Consider the following 18559-nt stretch of genomic DNA (forward strand, 5'->3'; position numbering starts at 1 on the left):
AGAGTTGTTGAAGAAATTTGGTATGGAAAATTCTAAACCAGTTGGTACTCCTATGGTTACAAGTGAGATATTGACAAAGAAAGATGTATCAGCTCCGGTAAATCCTACAAGGTATAAATCTATGATTGGAAGTCTGCTATATTTGACACAGACTAGACCGGATATAATGAATGTTGTTTGTATTGTATCAAGATATCAGAGCGATCCTAGAGAAAATCATGAGAGAGCAGTGAAAAGGATTTTCAGATATTTACAGGGAACAACTGAATATGGTTTGTGGTATCCTAAAGATGATGACTTTACACTATGTGCATATATAGATGCAGATTGAGTTGGAGATATAGATGATCGAAAAAGCAAATCCGGTGGAGCTTTCTTTCTTAAAAAAAAAACTTGTTTCATGGATCAGCAAGAAACAGTCATGTACTTCTTTATTTATTGTTGAAGCTGAATATGTTGTTGCTGCTACTAGCTATACACAAGTTCTATGGATAAACCAAATGCTAAAGGATATTAGGGTAGATTGCAATGAACCGGTAGGTATTCACTGTGATAACTCTGCTGCTATTGACATATCAAAGAATCCAGTATTTCATTCTAAGACAAAGCACATATCAATCAAGTATAGCTTCTGAAGGAAAAGGTGGAAGCAAATGAAGTCAGATTGGTTTGTGTGAACACTAAAGAGCAGATTGCACATATCTTCACTAAACCTTTGCCCAAGGAATCATTTGAGTATTTTAGAGACGGATTGGGGGTCTCTGCCCCTCCAGTTGAGACTTGAGTGATACTGATTGGCATCAGTCCAGTATGCATTATTAGAACTATCATTCATTCTGGATTGATAAGTGGGTGCTACTACTTAGGGGGAGTAGTCAACTGTGTGGTTCAGGGGTTTTATGATTTTCCTTTGATGTTTATGTCAAATTTTTGGCATTGATGTCAAAGGGGAAGTGGTATATATGTGAAAAACAGAGCTTATCAGTCACGGGGGGGGTTTGGTCTATGGTTTGGTTATTTGGTTCAGAACTTCATTGATATATCATTTTGATTGGATGTCTTCCATTGGGGGAGACTTGTTTGGCACTTCTTGGCACTTAGATACTTTTCACATCTAGTGTTGCCATCAATGCCAAAGGGGGAGATTATTGGCAATTTGGAGGAATTGGTTATGTGTTGCATTGATGTCAACACTAGCTTCTTTGGTTATCTACTGAATTCCGAGAGTGGTTGGACTCTGATGATGATCAGGAGATTTGTCTCCAATATATTCTGATTGGTGGAATTGGTTTGGTTTGGTCATTCATGTTATTCAGATGCGTGTCACACTCAGTTGGTTCAGGATTTGGTGATCCGGAAGCTATCATATGTTCTAGTAAGCCTTTTGGTTACCGGTAAGGGTTCTACCAGAAGAGCTTCGTTGAAGATCTTTTGATGGATTCAATAAGTGGTGTTGGTGCGGCTTCTAGAAGGTTTTCAGGATGCTGATGGTTATTGTGTTCATGTTCCAGTTTATTGGTGGAATTTCATTTGGCTTATAGCGACCTATTTTAGGTCAGGTCTTCTTCTGCTAGGTTATGGACCGGTTTATGTAACATGTTGGTGGATGCTCCCGATGCGTTACCGGTTGGATTTATTGTTTGGTTAATGTTGTTTCAGTATTAGGCCGCCTTGGATTATCATTGGTTTGCGGGTTTATGTAATGGATTTATTGTATTATCTTTTAGGTGGCCGACCTAATTGTTTAGGTTTCGGGTTGGTATAAATATGATGTAAGATCTCTTTGTAGATCGTGGCATGTGGTATGGGATTATGGTTATGGGATTATCTGTGTGCAAATAAAGTTGTAATCATATGCAAAAGGTTTGATCGATCATAGGTGATTGAATTGGGGTTGTGTAAAAGGTTTAAGACCTCCGGCATTGAGCTTAACCGGAACTGTACTTAGACATAGGAGATGCTATTCTTGCATTTAATTCTTATTTCCCGATTGTAGTCTGGATTTCTTTTGTAGTCAATGAGGCTCCTTTTGTGATGAGCAGTGCGCTCTAGGTTGTTGGCCTTCCTACATGTGCAGGACCCTTATTGTATTCACATACTTACTGCAGAAGTATCATCTGGCTGTGGGTAGGCTTCCCATCGTGGTTTTTCCCTTTACCGGGTTTTCCACGTACAAATCTTGGTGTTATGTGTTGTGGATGCATGGTAATCGGTTTAAGATTTATGATTGTGCTTAATTGATATATCTATTATTTCGGTATTTGGTTTATGCATTCCGATAAAAGGTTTTGTGTGCTTAAAGTTTCATTAACTGTTAACAACTGATTCACCCCCCCCCCCCTCTCAGTTGTTCACCGATTATCCTAACAGGAGGACTACGAGGTATTTTCACCAACATGTAATTTTCTTGATGCTACAACTCCTGGTAAAGAGCAACTGATGAAAGCATGTCAAGTTATGAATGATACATCTGGTAGTACGGAAATGGAAAGTGGAAGGGAAAAGCCCACGAAGGAAGAACAAAGGCAGTACGAACAAGGCACCCGGAAGGAATTACAAGTTGTCAAGTACCAGAGCACCTTAAAGGCCATCCAAAGCCAAGCACACAGACAAGAAGCAGGGAAAAATTGAAGTTGGTCCAAAGAAGGAGCACCGAACACATCTCCCCAATTCGTACGAGCAGCAGAAGGCAGCAAAAGTTCGTACACATCCATACGGCAAGAGGAAAGTGATCCATGCACACCTGTACGACAAGGGGGAAGTGACTTGTACGCAAGGAAGAAAACATTTTGACGGAGGCAAAATTGAGCAAAGTGGGAAGACAACCGTACGGAACCACACAGATCGCAAGGAGGAGATTAAAAGTTTGTACACAAGGAAGAGAAATCCGTACAGAGGGTGAAACAAACCGTATGAAGGCAGGAGGAGTCGTTTGTATGGGGTATGCAAAGTTCTATGGAGGAGTCTGTACGAGGTGTGTAGAGTTCCGTACGAGGGCAAAAGGAATCCGTACAATGAAAAGCGAGGAAATCTGTACCAAAATTTGCATGAAGTTCAAGGGAGTCTGTACGGAGCTGACAAGGGATTTGGGTGAAGTTGTACGGAATTGGCAGACAAATTCAGAGAAATCTAGAACTCCGTACACGAAGTTGCAAGATTGAATTCGTACAAAATCCATAACATAACAGAGGAAACAAGTCGCACGGGAGGAAATACGTACAACCAAACACAAGAAAATCTATACGACCAAACACAGGAAAATCTGAAAGACCAAACACAGGAAAATCTATATGGCCAAACACAAGGAAATCCATACGGCCAGCCACAAGAACTCCCATACGGACAGATAGGAGAAATTCGTACAAACAGTGAAGACATCCATACGAAGTTTGGAAATGTCAATACAGAGTTGGCATAGAAGTTTGAAGAGATCCATACGGAATTTCCAAGAATCCGTACGGAGTTGGAGGGTAAATTTGGAGGAATCTGTACAAAATTGGTGGCTGAGGAGATCTCATACAGTGACAGTTGGAGGCATCCGTACGGGCAAAGAAACGGTTGCTCCAACCTTTTGGCGGAAGGAAGTGTACATCTGGCAAGAGAGTTGTTGGAAGTGGTCAGTGAGACACAGGTGGCGTAAGGAGTAGGGGAAAACAGAGTTTCTCAGGCAGCCCCTGAGATGATGCCCGACATTACTCCACCCGTTGACAGAAGTAAGGAAACTCCTCGTAGTCACGAGAGCTCTGTTGGTTAGATGGAGGAGATGCCACTGTCAAGGGAAGAGGGGATGCAGGATGTTCCAAAACGAGTCATTGTGGATGTAGTTGACGTAGAGGCATCGCCGCCATCCAAGACAGCACCCAGGACAAGAGCCACCTTGAGGTGGTTCAGCCCCACAAGAGGTACGGATGGGCAAGAAGAAACAATTGATTCATGGCTACTAGAGACATTGGGTGTTCGGGTGGAGAACATTCCAGAGCTACCATCACCTAGCGGACATGGCGGAGTTGGTGGTCTTGGCGGACATGGTGGACTTGGCGGACTTGGCAGTCCTAGCGAAGTTGGCGGTCCTGGCAGACATGGTAGAGTTGGTGGTCCTGGACATGGTGGAGTGGACCTGCCATCTGGCGGTCATGGCGGAGTTGGCGGAATGGAACTGCCATCTAGCGGTCTTGGTGGAGTTGGCATAATGGTGGACTTGCCATCTGGCAGTCGTGGAGGAGTTGGCAGAATGGAACTGCCATCTGGTGGTCCTAGCGGAGTTGGCAAAATGGAACTATCTGGCGGTCTTGGCGAAGTTATACTTCGGTCTAGTGATACAGAGCCTCATAGTGAGATGGAAATTCCATCTAGCGAACAAAACTCAAGAAGGGCATTACAGGTACAACACGAGCAAGGGGCACTACCCCTTGACCCCGTTGGGAGCGTTTTGCCCCCATACCCCCTTTTGATTTGGCAGGTACACTACATGTTGGGGTTGTCCAATACAAGTCTTGGCCTACACTCTTGTCATTAGTCTTTCCAGATATTACTTGATGTTTACTTGTCGTCTCAAAGACGACTTTTTCTTTTGGGGGGGATAATGTAGTTGGCATAAAACGCCTATTTTTTACATTTGATAATTTTGGTTACCTAACAGTGTATTAATTAATTGTATTAAGTGGGTTGTCACTCTCGAGTAGTTATGTGTCGGTTGGTTGACAGTTGTGTACCTCTTAGCAATCGTTGAGTCCTTTAAATATGTCATGTACCGCCAAGGAAAGGAGGACAGTATAGTCGGGTCTATTGTAATCCTTGGCCGACCATCTCTGGTCTCTTCTCTATAATAATTGCATGTGCGAATAAAGATATATTTTACTGCCGTGTCTAGTATGCATTGTCATGTACGTCATTATTTCATGTATTTAATTTACTAGTTGTAGCGGTAAACAGCCATACCTAGTGAGGAATCTTTCACCGTTCCCCCTCCTTGCACTCCCTTCCTTCCACAAGATAGATAAATGTATGGATATTTAGATTCAAGCATATTTCTAAAGTAATCTAATAGATTATAAAAGATCACCTTGCTGTAGATATGATTGCATTTGCTGATGCAGATGTAATTCTGGTTTGATTACTGCCATAATCCTTAAATTCTGCTCACGAGTCTGCTATATATCTGCTCATAGGTCTGCTATAATGATCTTCAAATCTTTCATAGGGAAACCTTTCATAAGAATTGAGTCACCACTTTTCATTGCTACCTTTGAGAATAATATATTATTCTCCAAACTGATCTCCCTTGGATCCCTTCCTCAAATGAACCTTCTTCCCTTTATATCTCCCAATGTGAGGGAGAGGTCACACCTCTTCATGATGTATGCCTTTTGGTAAGAGACACAACCTTTCACAATTAGCACCCTTTTGAAAGAGTGCAACCACTTCCTTATCTACTTCCCATTCCTTTTCTTCTTCCAATAATCTTTCCTTGATTTAAATGCTCCCTTCCTTCTTCCTTTCTCTCTCCTCTCCCTCTAAATGAGGTTCTCTTCTCCCTTTTATGTCTCATGTTTGAGGGAGTCACAACTTTTCATTTCATGTCTTTTGACCAGTCGCTAAATTAAATTTTAATTATATTTAATTATATTCTTTTATATTTTAAATTAAATTTTATTTTTCTTCTTTTGTATTTTAATTTTATTATTAAATTATATTTCAAAGTGGGGACATTACACATTGAGTAGGGGCATACATAAAGTTGAGTAGCAGTTAATACTGGGATTGGCAAAGAAGGGGGCCCTGTGGCACAATCGTTCTAGTATATGAACTTGTTGCTGTGGAATGTTGAAATGCAGAGGGAGTTTGAAGGGGTAGTTGCCAAAGACAATTCAAATAATATTTTGAAAAGCAGACTTCTAGTTGGCATCATTAAAAGAGGGGCTTCCTGATCCTCTATTTGAATAGATCGTTGTTTCTGAGCAGTAGCAATAGTGTTCCAGATGACACTGGCCTTGGGATTGAAGAAAAACGTGTATATCCTCCTAACCTTTAGACTTCCTCTTATTGACCTTGATGGTTGGTATGTTGGATGTACATGGACATTTGCAGAAGAGAAAGAACCTTTTCATAGTGAATGCCCTTAACCTTGGAATTCTCATGAGCAATTTAGAAGTCATGTCAACATACTTCAAGACTCATAATCTGAGAATTGTACAACAAGACCATAAAATCGGCATCCTGAGGGTTTGGGAATGTTGCTTGTTATGGATTCCTATAAGAAGTCTTGATTGCCCTTTCTGTGAGTGTTTTGGCCCTTAGGCAAAGAAAAGCATGGGTGAGGATACCATGAAACTGGATGACATGGAGTATTCGTAGCCATGAAATCTACCCTTGTATGCAATCATAATTTTGTCCTCACCGACCTCTGACATCCAAAAGCCAGATTTATTGTGTTTGTTGTATTGACAATTGGTATGAAACATAAATGAACACTGAAATACTTTATGGATCGGTAGGTAGATAAGGAAGATTTTCTTTTCATCCTTTTACCAAGAGTGATAATGGACTGGTGAGTAGACTCTGCCAGGCCTCTGGGACAGTATCCAGTATCATAAACCAAAAGTAGTAAGTCACATTCAATGACAAGAGTCTCAATCCTTGGGTAAATGCAGAGCTGAAGTCGTGTTTAGGGCCTCTAAATTCTTCTTTGTTGGAAAAAGTGCATATGTGCTACCCCAAGCTGATAATTGAAGAACACTCACAGTTGTGGATTATCCCTCTTATCCCAGCTTTCACCAGGTTCTTCTTTGATGGTCCATCAAAGTTGAGCTGAAGGACTCCATTAAGAGGACAATCTCAACCCTGTGGAGGATCTATGTGCAGCCATATGTAATTGTACTGGAAGGAAATGCCCCATGTTTTAGCCATGTATGAATTCACGTGTTAGTAGGATCCAACCTATGTAGATCAAGGTTGTACTCCTTATTATGGCACCTCTAAATTCTTCTTTGTTGGAATAAGTGCCTATGTGCTTCCCCAAGCTGATAATTGAAGAACACTCACAGTTGTGAATTATCCTTCTTATCCCAACTTTCACCAGGTTCTTCTTTGATGGTCCATCAAAGTTGAGCTGAAGGACTCCATTAAGAGGACAATCTCAACCCTGTGGAGGATCTATGTGCAGCCATATGTAGTTGTAGTGGAAGGAAATGCCCCATGTTTTAGCCATGTATGAATTTCACGTGTTGGTAGGATCCAACCTATGTATATCAAGGTTGTACTCCTTATTTTGGCACATAAATGTACGGACGAAACCATCCTTTCTGCTTTTTAATGTGTTCAACAATTTATTTCCTTCCACGTGATGAGACTGGAAGCTATGGAATATGCAGTTTGAACAAAAGGCTTATATTTATCATGTGTGCCTGTTTCTTGAGGAGGTGTGAAATATTACAGTGGTGTGGTAAGTTGTTGACAAATTTGGTGGCTAGTCAATACTAAACTTCTTGACCATATTAATAATGAAGAAAGAGATGATTGATAGATCTTGCCTTTTTTACAGTTGGGACACATGATGGAATTGTTGGGGCTGTTAACATTTTATTTTGTTCCCTTCAGGACAACGGAAAACAGAACAGCATTTAAGGATAAACCTTTATTCAAACTAGAAGGGGAAACTCTCTTGTAACTAAAAACTAATCTAGACCCCAGAACCTGCAGGGACAATCTTTAGCTTTATTCAATGTGTACAAGATAAACTTTGGGATTTCGGCATGCAGCACAAACCAGCTAAAGAGAATATCTGTCTTTTTGTTCTCGGGTATAAACACAAGGCTACCACAACACATCTACACAAGATTAGAGAATTTTGATCTTTAGATTTGATAAAAATGACCTGATATATGGTAACTAAACACACACACACACACATTTAATGGCTAGATCTAGACACCAGAAAAAGTACGCATATACAAGAATTGGAATTGCAAGCAAAGATGAGATCTATCAAATTGAATAAAAGAAATTGCATACAATGCTACAATAACCCCTTCAATGAAAACCCAGAATACTCACTAAGAGATGTTTAATTTCAGAGCGAAGATTGTTTGTCCTATTCATGGATGGATTGTCCGACCCATTGAAGGGTTGGATTAAGGCCCTTAATCCATCTACATTACAGGATGCAATAAAATGGGCGAGAGAAATGGAGTCTTCGACTTCAAAGGTCAGAAATCAATCAAGAGGAATTTTTACCCAAGGATGAGAAGCATGATGACAAACTAGATACAAGAATTCCTAATCCGCCTAAACCTTCACCTCCTAAGTTGGATTTTAAATTGAGGAGTGAGTTGCGGAAGAAGAAGTTGCGTTTCACTTGCCACAAACCGTGGGAACCTAGTCACAGGTGCCTTGGGAAAGGCAAATCATACTACATTGAGGTCACTTCTGACATAGAGGGCAAGGTAACTGATACTAGCTCGAGAAGTGAGCATGAGGAGGCACATGGTACCATTGCCTGCCTATCAGGAAGTTTTTCGCATCATCCTTTCCGAGTAAGAGGAGTATTGATGGGACAGTAGGTGATTTGTTTGGTAGACAATGCAGCAACTCATAATGTCATTAATGAAGATCTTGTAGTGAGACAAGGAATACAAGTTGAGGACCTTCCAAGATTCGGAATCAAGATGATAAACGGATTCAAGACAAGTTGCACTAAGATGATTCTGCAACTACGCATCCAGTTGGATAAAAACATTTTTATGTGATTGGGATTGGTGAGGGTGATATAATATTGGGAATTTTGTGGTTACACTCTCTTGGTAAATACAGTCAAGGTTTCCAAACAAGAGAGTTGGAGTTCACTAATTGACGAGAGAAAGATAGGGTTTGAAGGCATCGAATAATGGTCTGTAAAAGGTAGTGACAGTGAAGAAGTTGGAAGCATTGTGTGTACATTTTGAAGTCGTCCCTGAGGTATGCCCGCTAGAATGTATTTTCAGAATGACTCCTCATTGTCCAACTTTTGTGAAGAATTGAGGAATGTGGGAATCAGAGTAGCGCAGCGGACATCAAATAAGGACAAGAGACAAGATGGTGAATTTGGCCGTTTGATACAGAAGATTATTCGACTGATTTCTAGGAGGGATAAGTGGATAGCAGTTGCAGGTTTCTTGCAGCACAATGTGTCCAGCAGGAGTACATACTGGACTCCAAAACTAATATGGGATCCCGGTGGCGAATTGCTTGAGGGCGAGCAATCTTGGGGAGGAGGACTTGTAATGTCCCAATTTTGATAGATAAAATATTACTTAATAGTTAATTCCTTAAGCTAAAATATATCAAAAGAGGAATTAAGTTTAATTATTTAATATTTTTACCAAATGGGAGATTAAAAAGCTAAATATTAAAAAATTAATTGACTTAAGAAAATTAAGTCACTTAACTAATAGTGGCAACCATACAGCAACCAACAATAATATTATTTAAAGGACTCTGGGATGAAAGAAAGATATTTTCTTTAGTTTGGATTTGAGAATTTACTCAAATTTATCTTCTCGGGATGTGCCTGGGAAACCGTTTTCAGGAGTGAAAGATCTGTCCTAGGTGAAGGTGGAAGAGTCACACAGATTCTTCATTGGATTTAATGCATAATTTTACTGAAATCAGGGAAGTCTTCCAGAAGCCCGATTTCAACCATTCAGAGGTATTCATCGGTACAAAGGTATTTATACACAGCACAATGTTTGGTTCATTGGTTGATTGAATTCTTATATTCTGATAACAATCATTGGAGCACAGCATAACATCTGAGTATAGCCCAGGGAGGTGGTGAAAATAATGCATGATAAAGCCAGGAAACAAGATGACAAAAGTCAAGTTACTTAATTCCAATAGAAATGGTACCCCCTAAGTATCCGTGGAAGGCTGCTCTGCAGTGTCACATTTGCTTCTCAGACCTCCATGTGCCAGTTGAATAATAACAATCAACGGAGTCTGCATTGCTTTAAGTGGTATGTGACATCTAGAAAAACAACTCTTGACATACGGAGCATACTGACTAGCATGTAAACAACAAAGACATTAGGTCTAGAGAAGCAACAATATCTGATGATCAGAAGTATACAGAAGATAGTAAAGGCAAATCCGTAGCAGTTGGTTATATGCAAATAAAATCGTTGAGAATACACTCCTTAGGAAAGACACGAGGCAGATTCTCAGCAACTGGTTACATTAAAAAAATCTTCTAATCATGGATTTTCCTTGATAAATGGGCAATTTAGATACAGTTTCAGACTCTAGCACCAACAGAAGAATTTTGTCCAGATAAAGACCATCAAATTTCACATTTCAAACCTCAGGAAAAACAAATTTGGCTGTAAAATGTGGTCCTTTCATCATTAAGAAAACACCAAAGTATGAAAAAAAAAACACAAGCAAGATTTATATGCTTTGGCTATTCCTTAACAAAACACTCATCTTGGCGAAATGATTAGAGCCATAGGATATTCTCCACTTCTTTATGTAATGCTTTACTCTAGAATGGTAACATTTGAGTGAAACAAATGTAATATTTAACACCTTTCAACTTGTTAGACAAAAGAATATATGCTTCAACCTTGTCTAACACTCACAAACTGCATTTTCAATTACAAAACTCAGTGTTACAAAAGAATTTAATGAGTAAATGATTTCACTCAATCACTTCACCATTACTCACATTTAGTGAAGAAAACCAACTACAGGGAAACCATAGCAAAAAAGGACGTATAGCAAAGTTACATAAGGGACCGAACTAACTTGGATCCCTAAACCCCAAATTATAATAGAAGTGTATTCGACGTGAATAAGTTCTAACAGAGAGTGCAAAACAAGCCATAACACCACACTAATGTTGAAAGTTTGTTCAAAATAATGGCATTCATGCCAAGCAACCCAACTAGGCACTCTCAGCAACATTGTCTCATCTCTCAAGCATGCATCCAATGTGATTTACCAACTTGGAAATACTACAATGCCTCATGGTTTGCAAATGAGCATGGTTCAAACCTAGTAGAGTTTCATATGTTCTGATTTCCAGTCTCTCTGACTCCATTTAAAATACTGAATTGGAAAACTTTAAATAATAATGATAAAAATTTTGAAAAAGGAACTAAAATACAATATATTCATAAACCTTCGATCAAATATGAGTAGGCCCACCATGTTTTGGTACCCACTACTGTTCAAGTTGCAGAACTAATTAAATCTTCAAATGTTCATATATATTTCATTCGAGAAACTTTAGCATTTGGTGCAACGAACGTGACTATGAATATTTACCATCCAGCTATTACAGTGGATTTTTTAAGTCTGCATGACACAAAGCAAAATAGCAAACCATCGCCTGTCTTCAGTTTCATTGTTTGGAGGTTGAAAATTTGTGTCTTCTCTAGCTAGAAATTCCGCTTGATTTTCAACTGAAGGATCGCATGTATCTTCCAAGAACAGACATTGATTTTAACATACGCACTCAATTAAAATGGCACCAAAGCCATCTCAAACCCTAAAATTGCAAAGGCTTAAATTTTATGACATATAATAAAAGCATAAAATGGAAATTTTCTAGAGCTTCCAACTTCGAACCTAAAACACTAGAAAGTCATCGTACACTGTCCAAAATAAGTGTAAAGGCGCAATTTTTATTATACTTTTGACTCTTAACGAGAATGAATATCATTAAATTCAGCTTAAAAAAGAACCTCCCTAGCTAACAACTTCAGAATTGAACATAGAGCCCTAAAAAACAACAAAAAAGCCATTATTTCTTTGAATTATCTTACATTTTTTTTTTCAAACAGATGAAAAATTGAAAAGAAATACTAAAATTTTCAGCATGTAAAACAAAAAAAAATCCCGAAACGCTTTAAAAAAACGAAAAGAAAAATAAAACAAAATTAAAAAAAAAGCTCTAGCAGTGACCTCACATAACGGCCGCGTTCAGCAGCAAGTGACGTAAATAATTCCGTCAGCTGCCCAGCTGCCACCGATTGGAACGCCACCTCTTCTCTGTCAATTGAACCCTAAAACACTGTGTTTTATCCACAAAGTCGAAAAAAGCCCTAACACGTCGGCAAGCAGCAGGTCCAGGGTTCGAAATCCGCGGGAGCAAATTGGCACAACAACAATAATAATATTAATAATAATAATAACTGTATGTTTTGTTAAAGTGTGTTCTGATTGAGGTCTCGTACAGACTGTTCAACATTCTCATCGATTAAAGCGAACGAAGAAAAAAGAGAGAGATGGAGAACAGACGAGACTCTAAATTTGGCGGGGGAAATTTAGGTGAGACCCGCCAAATTAATGGAGTCGTGGAGTTCTGTTTTAGCAGCAGATTGCTAAATTGAGTAACGATTGGTCGGAAAATAGGGTGGATTTTGTGATGAGCTCATCCATAACCATTATAAAGGTAAGCATCCTCTGCGTCTCATGCTTTTTTCCTAGTCAACGTTTGTGGTTAGTGGGTCACTTCCGACCAGTTGATTACTATGACTAAATGAGTCGTGTTTGTTGGCATTTCACTTTGGTTGAATTCTTTTGATCAGGGGATAAGGGCATTTGACACAGTAAAAAGACGTGGTCCTATGGAGTGAGCAAGGGGCTAATAGTACTTCTAGCGGGTGCATCAAGTAAACGAACTTTCAAAAACAGGGTATGTGGTTTTAGAACAATTAGACTACTTCGAAGTAATATGGTTGATTCTATATTATATTATATGATGATATTGAGAACAATCAAATGGTTTGCAAGTTTTAATAATGGTGTATGATGATATTGAGAATAATCAAATGGTTTGTAAGTTTTAATAATGGTGTATGATGATATTGAGAATAATCAAATGGTTTGCAAGTTTTAATAATGGTGTATGTGATACAGACATACACTCGTCAAGTTATTATATTCAAATAAATGTTTTATCAATATTTGTCTTAAGAGTTAATTTAAATGGTCATATAATTATGTTTATAATTTTAAATCTGTTTTATTTCAAAGATTATATGAATACATAAAGAATATCAAAAATCCTATAAGATTACATTTAATATATATAATTTTGATGTCTCTTTCTTTTAACCATAATCTTTTACAATGTTGAAAAGATGACTCTCTTTGAAAAAAAAAACTTGATCATTAAATTTAACCTTTACTTGTCCTTAACCTATCTACATCTTAAAATTGGTTAGGAAAATGACTTTGATAAATGCCTAAGACATTAAGGATTCATTGATGATATAAAAAAATTTCATTAGTAATATAAAATTCAAAACAAAATACCTTGTGGCTTTTAGAATGATTATAAAATCAAAGATAATTAAAAATATAAATATCATTTCAAACAAAATACCTAATCTCTAGAATGATTGTTAAATTGAAGATAAGAAAAACTATCAAAGTATAAAAATATAATAAAAATTTAAAGACAAAAGAAATCAATGATTAAAATGATTATAAAATGGAAGACAAAAAAATTATATATTTATAAAAACATCATCAACCAACCCATATAAAATTGTAACTTAATCAAAAGAAAATCAATACCTTACAAGACATCTTAAAAATAATAATAACTCCCATAAGTGAAATGTCTATACAAACAACCTAAAAAAGGCATTCCCCATAAAAAAAATTGTAAGTTTAGTCAAAATAAGAAAAAAAAAAAAAAAAGTAAAACTTAAAACTAACTCAAATAAATGGGTATTTATAAGTTGTGTAATCCAAAAGAAATTGAAGATGACGTACATTTGGATCAAACTTATCTTGAGATGTTAGATGTTCAAAATAATAAATCCAGAGTCAAGTACAACTTTGAGATTTTATTCTAAATTCAAACATCCATTTATTTTATGTAAATATGTGGTTTCAATAGTGAAAGTGGATATTTATAAGTTGTGTAATTTAAAAGAGATTGAAGATGACGTACATTTTCATCAAACTTACCTTGAGTTGTTAGATGTTTAAGTTAATGAATCCACACTCAAGTAATCATGCACAACTTTGAAATTTTATTTTAAATCTAAACATCCATTTAATTTGTGGAAGTATGTCGTTTTCATAAGCATTACGATTTGAATTGAAATGATGTTAAAACCAAATATTTTAAATTTTTTAATTTTTATGTATAATCACTCTTTATTTTTGTTTTTTGTTGAATTTTTACTTAATTTTATATTATTATTTTCATTTGTTGATGATTTAATATTTTTATTAAATTATTTTGTTAAGAAGAATTATGCAATCTTATTTTACAACAAATATATACTAACTCCATTAATTATGCATTATAAGAAGTAGTATATAAATGTAAGAGGGGGAATACCACCTATGTAAATTATCTAGGCCAACTAAATAAATAAAATTAATAAGCATGTAAATTAGCCTAGATAATATAATTGGGACTTGATGATTGAGATAAAAGTGACAATAAAGTCCCTTACCTCTACGATTGATGAATAATTATTGTCAACATCATTCTTATTGTCAACGTGATGAATAATTATTCCTCTTTAAAGTTTCAAGACTACGACTAGGTCTACCTTTTTTTTGCTAACGGTTTGCCATTGATTGTCATGCACTTTCAATATGAACATTATGTTCTAGATGCTCATTGTCATGGTTTGTCCTTACTTTTTGTGAATATTTATGGAGTTTACATGGGTGAGAAACCTGAGTGAAGACACTTCATCTTCATATTGTAATCATGTACTTTCACTTAATAACCATTGTCTCCTTGTTGGATCTTTTGACACAAACTTTATAACTCTAACTCTTCAAGAGCAAATATCATGTATAAAACTGCATAACTATGTTACTTGTGCTATGATTGTTGATTGGGTACTAATAATGGTCATTTTTATTCTTCCATATCTATCCTTTAATGTCATGCATATGATTGTGATCACTGATAAGTAAATTAATGTCTCCCACATTATCTTGCATAATCTCTTGATCAATAGTTGGAGTAAACCCCTAGCATTACAATTCAATACCATTATGTTTTACATCTCCAAAATTTAAATAACATCCATCATATTCTAATTCTCCATCACAAATCTTGCAATATTACATATATTGCATCAACTCTAATAAGTGTAATAAAAGTAGACACCATACCAATTGATTAGAGGTAAATTGTATTGGATCAATACAATAACCCATTGTCTCATGAAAATGGCATGTACATGGTGTGTAGACTGCCCAAAAATGCTCTCATGTGTGTAAGGAATTTAAGTTAGTGAAGCAACTTCCTACACTAATATTAAGAAGACAGTAATGCAAAAACTTTTTAGATCTTTATAACAATTATAGAAACTTAATAGAAATAAGTATAAATAGAATGCATACCACAACATAGTGATTTATGTGGGAGAATTTCATTCAAAAGAAAACCCCACGCTCCAAAAGCCATCCAATATATTATTCAGAAATCAACAATATATTACAATATGGTTGCAAAGCAAGCTTCGCATAGGAGTATCACCAACCAGAGATCTTAAGGTAATTATACAACTATCAAACTCTTACAATACATCACAATACACAATCATAATATGATCCACTCATAAAATGGGATATCCTTATAGGGCAAGCATAACACGCATAATATCCATTGTTAAATACGTGACCTAATAATAAATGGACAAGATTTGTAATGATAAATTATACATAAAATGTGGCTTTTGGGGGCACTACCCCAAACCCTCATTGAGGTGCATGGCCCTTGGACCCCCCACCAAAGGGACAACCCCCCTCAAACCCCACAAGGGGGATACACCCCCATGCAACCCCCTGTGCTCATTTATCAATATTAACCTTTTGTTATTGCAAGGTCGAGACACCATTTCCATAACAAATCTCCCACTTGTCAAACACCCTACAAGAGAAACGAGAGGGGTACCAACATCATGTTTTAATTACTAGGGGCCAAGAGGCCCATAGAATTCAAATACCATCTAAAATTCTTTGTGCTCGTAACCTTAGTTAAATAATTTGCAACATTCAAAGTCTATATTAATAAGCTTTACTCTATCATCCCCAACCATATTTATGACAAAATGATAATGAACATCAATATGCTTGGTCTTGGCATGAAATGTTAGGTTCTTAGATAGGCAGATCGCACTCTTATTATCATAATAAATTATTATTGTACCTTATTTTATTCCAATATCTAAACACAATCTCTTAAGCCAAATGGCTTTGTATGAGTAGTTGCCATATACTTAGTTTTAGTAGTGGGCAAATCAACCACAACTTATCACTTATTCATTAAGAACTTTCATTGCTTAGGTAATGGTTGGTCTAGTGTAGACCTTAGTGTTACCTATCTTCGCTACAAGTTCAATCAGGTAGAGCTTTTATGTGTTTACAAACAAAGGTGCATTTTTATTCGGTTGTATTACATTCATGAACATTTAAAAGAAAGAAAACAGATAGATTGTTGTCATTTCTCATTATGCAAGTGCATATGAAGTATAAAGAGAAACAAATTTTATGAGAAAGTAATCTTTATTATTATGAATGTACTGTTGGAATCAAGGATAATTGAGAGGGGGGTGAATCAGTGATCTATTGGTTAACAAATTTTCAGACTTAACTTTAAACCACCGGAAGCATACACATGAAACTGAAATGCAGGAACATAAAACAATCAACCACAAAATCATAACACTGGATTTTTATGTGGAAACCCGAATGGGAAAAACCACGGTGAGATTTGAACCCACAATATTATTCCACTATGGCCAATAGAAAAACAATATTACAATATGGGGAATGCACAAGCATTCAGGCACACTACCTAGAGCTCACTTCTCAAATACAATAAAGGCTACAACCCCGAAATGCTCATTGCCTTACTGATTAATTACAATGATAAATTATAGCAAATGAACTCCAAAATAGCATCTACAATTCTTGGATGAGTTCCGGTTAAGTGCCAAATACACTGATTGAATCACCTCTGTTGTTATGCTCTATTCTGCCTTGTTCACTGTCTCAGTCAGCTACCGAATCAAGAATCTGCATGAGAAACTGCGCCAAAACAAATTCTCGATCACCACTTGCTCGCATACAATCATATCATCCATCAAAACGATCATCTACACTGGTCTTATATATCCGCAATCACAAAATAGATCATTTATCAGTAGTCATATGTCGGCTTGACTGGATCACCAAAACAATAATAAAATGATGTCTCTATGGCGGCTCAAACAACCCATACATGATTCATAGATTTGCAATTACCAGAAAGCTTCTAGACCAAAATTGCTCTATTCATCTTGAAATACCAGTTAATTGGCTACCGGTTGACATCCTTTTCTAGAAATCAAGATCCATGATTACCGAATGGGAATCTCATGAAGAGTTGCCATCAATGAAAACCCTAAACCAATAATCAACCATCATAAGCCACCAAATGAGTGTTAATTGCCAACAATTTCCCCCTTTGGCATTGATGGCAACACTCGTGAAAAATAGCTAAGTGTTGGAAATTGTACACCGGATCAAAAGAATTTCTAAGGCTCCCCCTTAGATAAAGAATTTTGAAACCTGTAATTACACTCTTCTATACTATGTATTTTTCACTTTTTCTCTCCCCCTTTGATTGCAATGGCAAATATGGGGTGTTGTCCAAAATTTATATACAGAGATACCCGTCGGAGACTTTACAAATACTCGAAGATGTCAGCAAAAATGGTCTTCAAAAATCCTAGGTGAGTGTCCCACCAACTCTTCTAGTTATCCAAAACTATAATGAATGCACTAAATACAGTTGCATGAATCTCTACTTCCTTCAGATCAGATGACATGGGTTGAGCCATTGCCTTCATACAATCAACCTTATTGCTTAACATAGTGTCCAACCGAGGGGCAATCAAGTTCTGGAGTTCACCAACTCTCCTAAATTTTTTGTCTTTGTCCACATTGAGGCTTGAGATTTGATCATATAAAGTCAATCTATGTCCTTTAACATTGCTGGTTAGAGCTACATTGGGATCAAAGGACTGTGAAATACTAGCAAGTTTGCGTTGGCAAATACTTATTTGCTTGTCTATATCTACAGTTAATTTGGGCAAAAATAGACAAGACTTATACAACTTACCACCTTATGTCAATGCATCTGAAATAACTTACAAACCTTTATTCAATCTCACTCTATCATTTTCAATCATCTTCCGGAATGTCTGCATTCTTACTTCCTTAAATCTATCCAATACTCTCTTAGTAGTAGTTTTTTCTAAAGAATCAAAACTGGTATTTACACTATTAATCAATTGTAACAATTTACCGAAAGGGATAGCATTAGAATCTAACTGTACACCCGGACCACCTTCTGCAAAACATCTATAGACATCAAAATGACCTTTTTATCTTCTGACTCATATTTTACCAGATCTTGGATGGCTTGAGCTTGAACAGTTGCTGCAAGAATTAGCTTCTCGGTAGGAGACATTTGTCCAAGGTTAAGAGGACCATCTAAATTAATAGAGATTTGAGGTGGAGTCCTTGTGACTGCAGGAGTGTCAATTGTCGGATC

At 36.8% G+C, this 18559-nt stretch overlaps 1 protein-coding gene across 5 annotated transcripts in view; it reads right to left on the reverse strand.

Moving 5' to 3' along the window:
- The window catches only part of LOC131036201 (transcription factor TGA2.2), a 112243-nt gene extending 99738 nt beyond the window's left edge, over window positions 1-12505 (reverse strand). For 2 of the 5 annotated variants that reach the window (XM_057968066.2, XM_057968072.2), the window contains exon 1: window positions 11938-12505. The gene's annotated coding sequence lies outside the window, so the exon portion shown is untranslated. The remainder of the gene's footprint in view (window positions 1-11937) is intronic. The other 3 variants (XM_057968050.2, XM_057968042.2, XM_057968058.2) reach the window with 3 other exon arrangements.
- Window positions 12506-18559: the final 6054 nt, after the last annotated feature.

Source organism: Cryptomeria japonica, chromosome 10, assembly GCF_030272615.1.
Source record: "Cryptomeria japonica chromosome 10, Sugi_1.0, whole genome shotgun sequence".
NCBI lineage: Eukaryota > Viridiplantae > Streptophyta > Pinopsida > Cupressales > Cupressaceae > Cryptomeria > Cryptomeria japonica.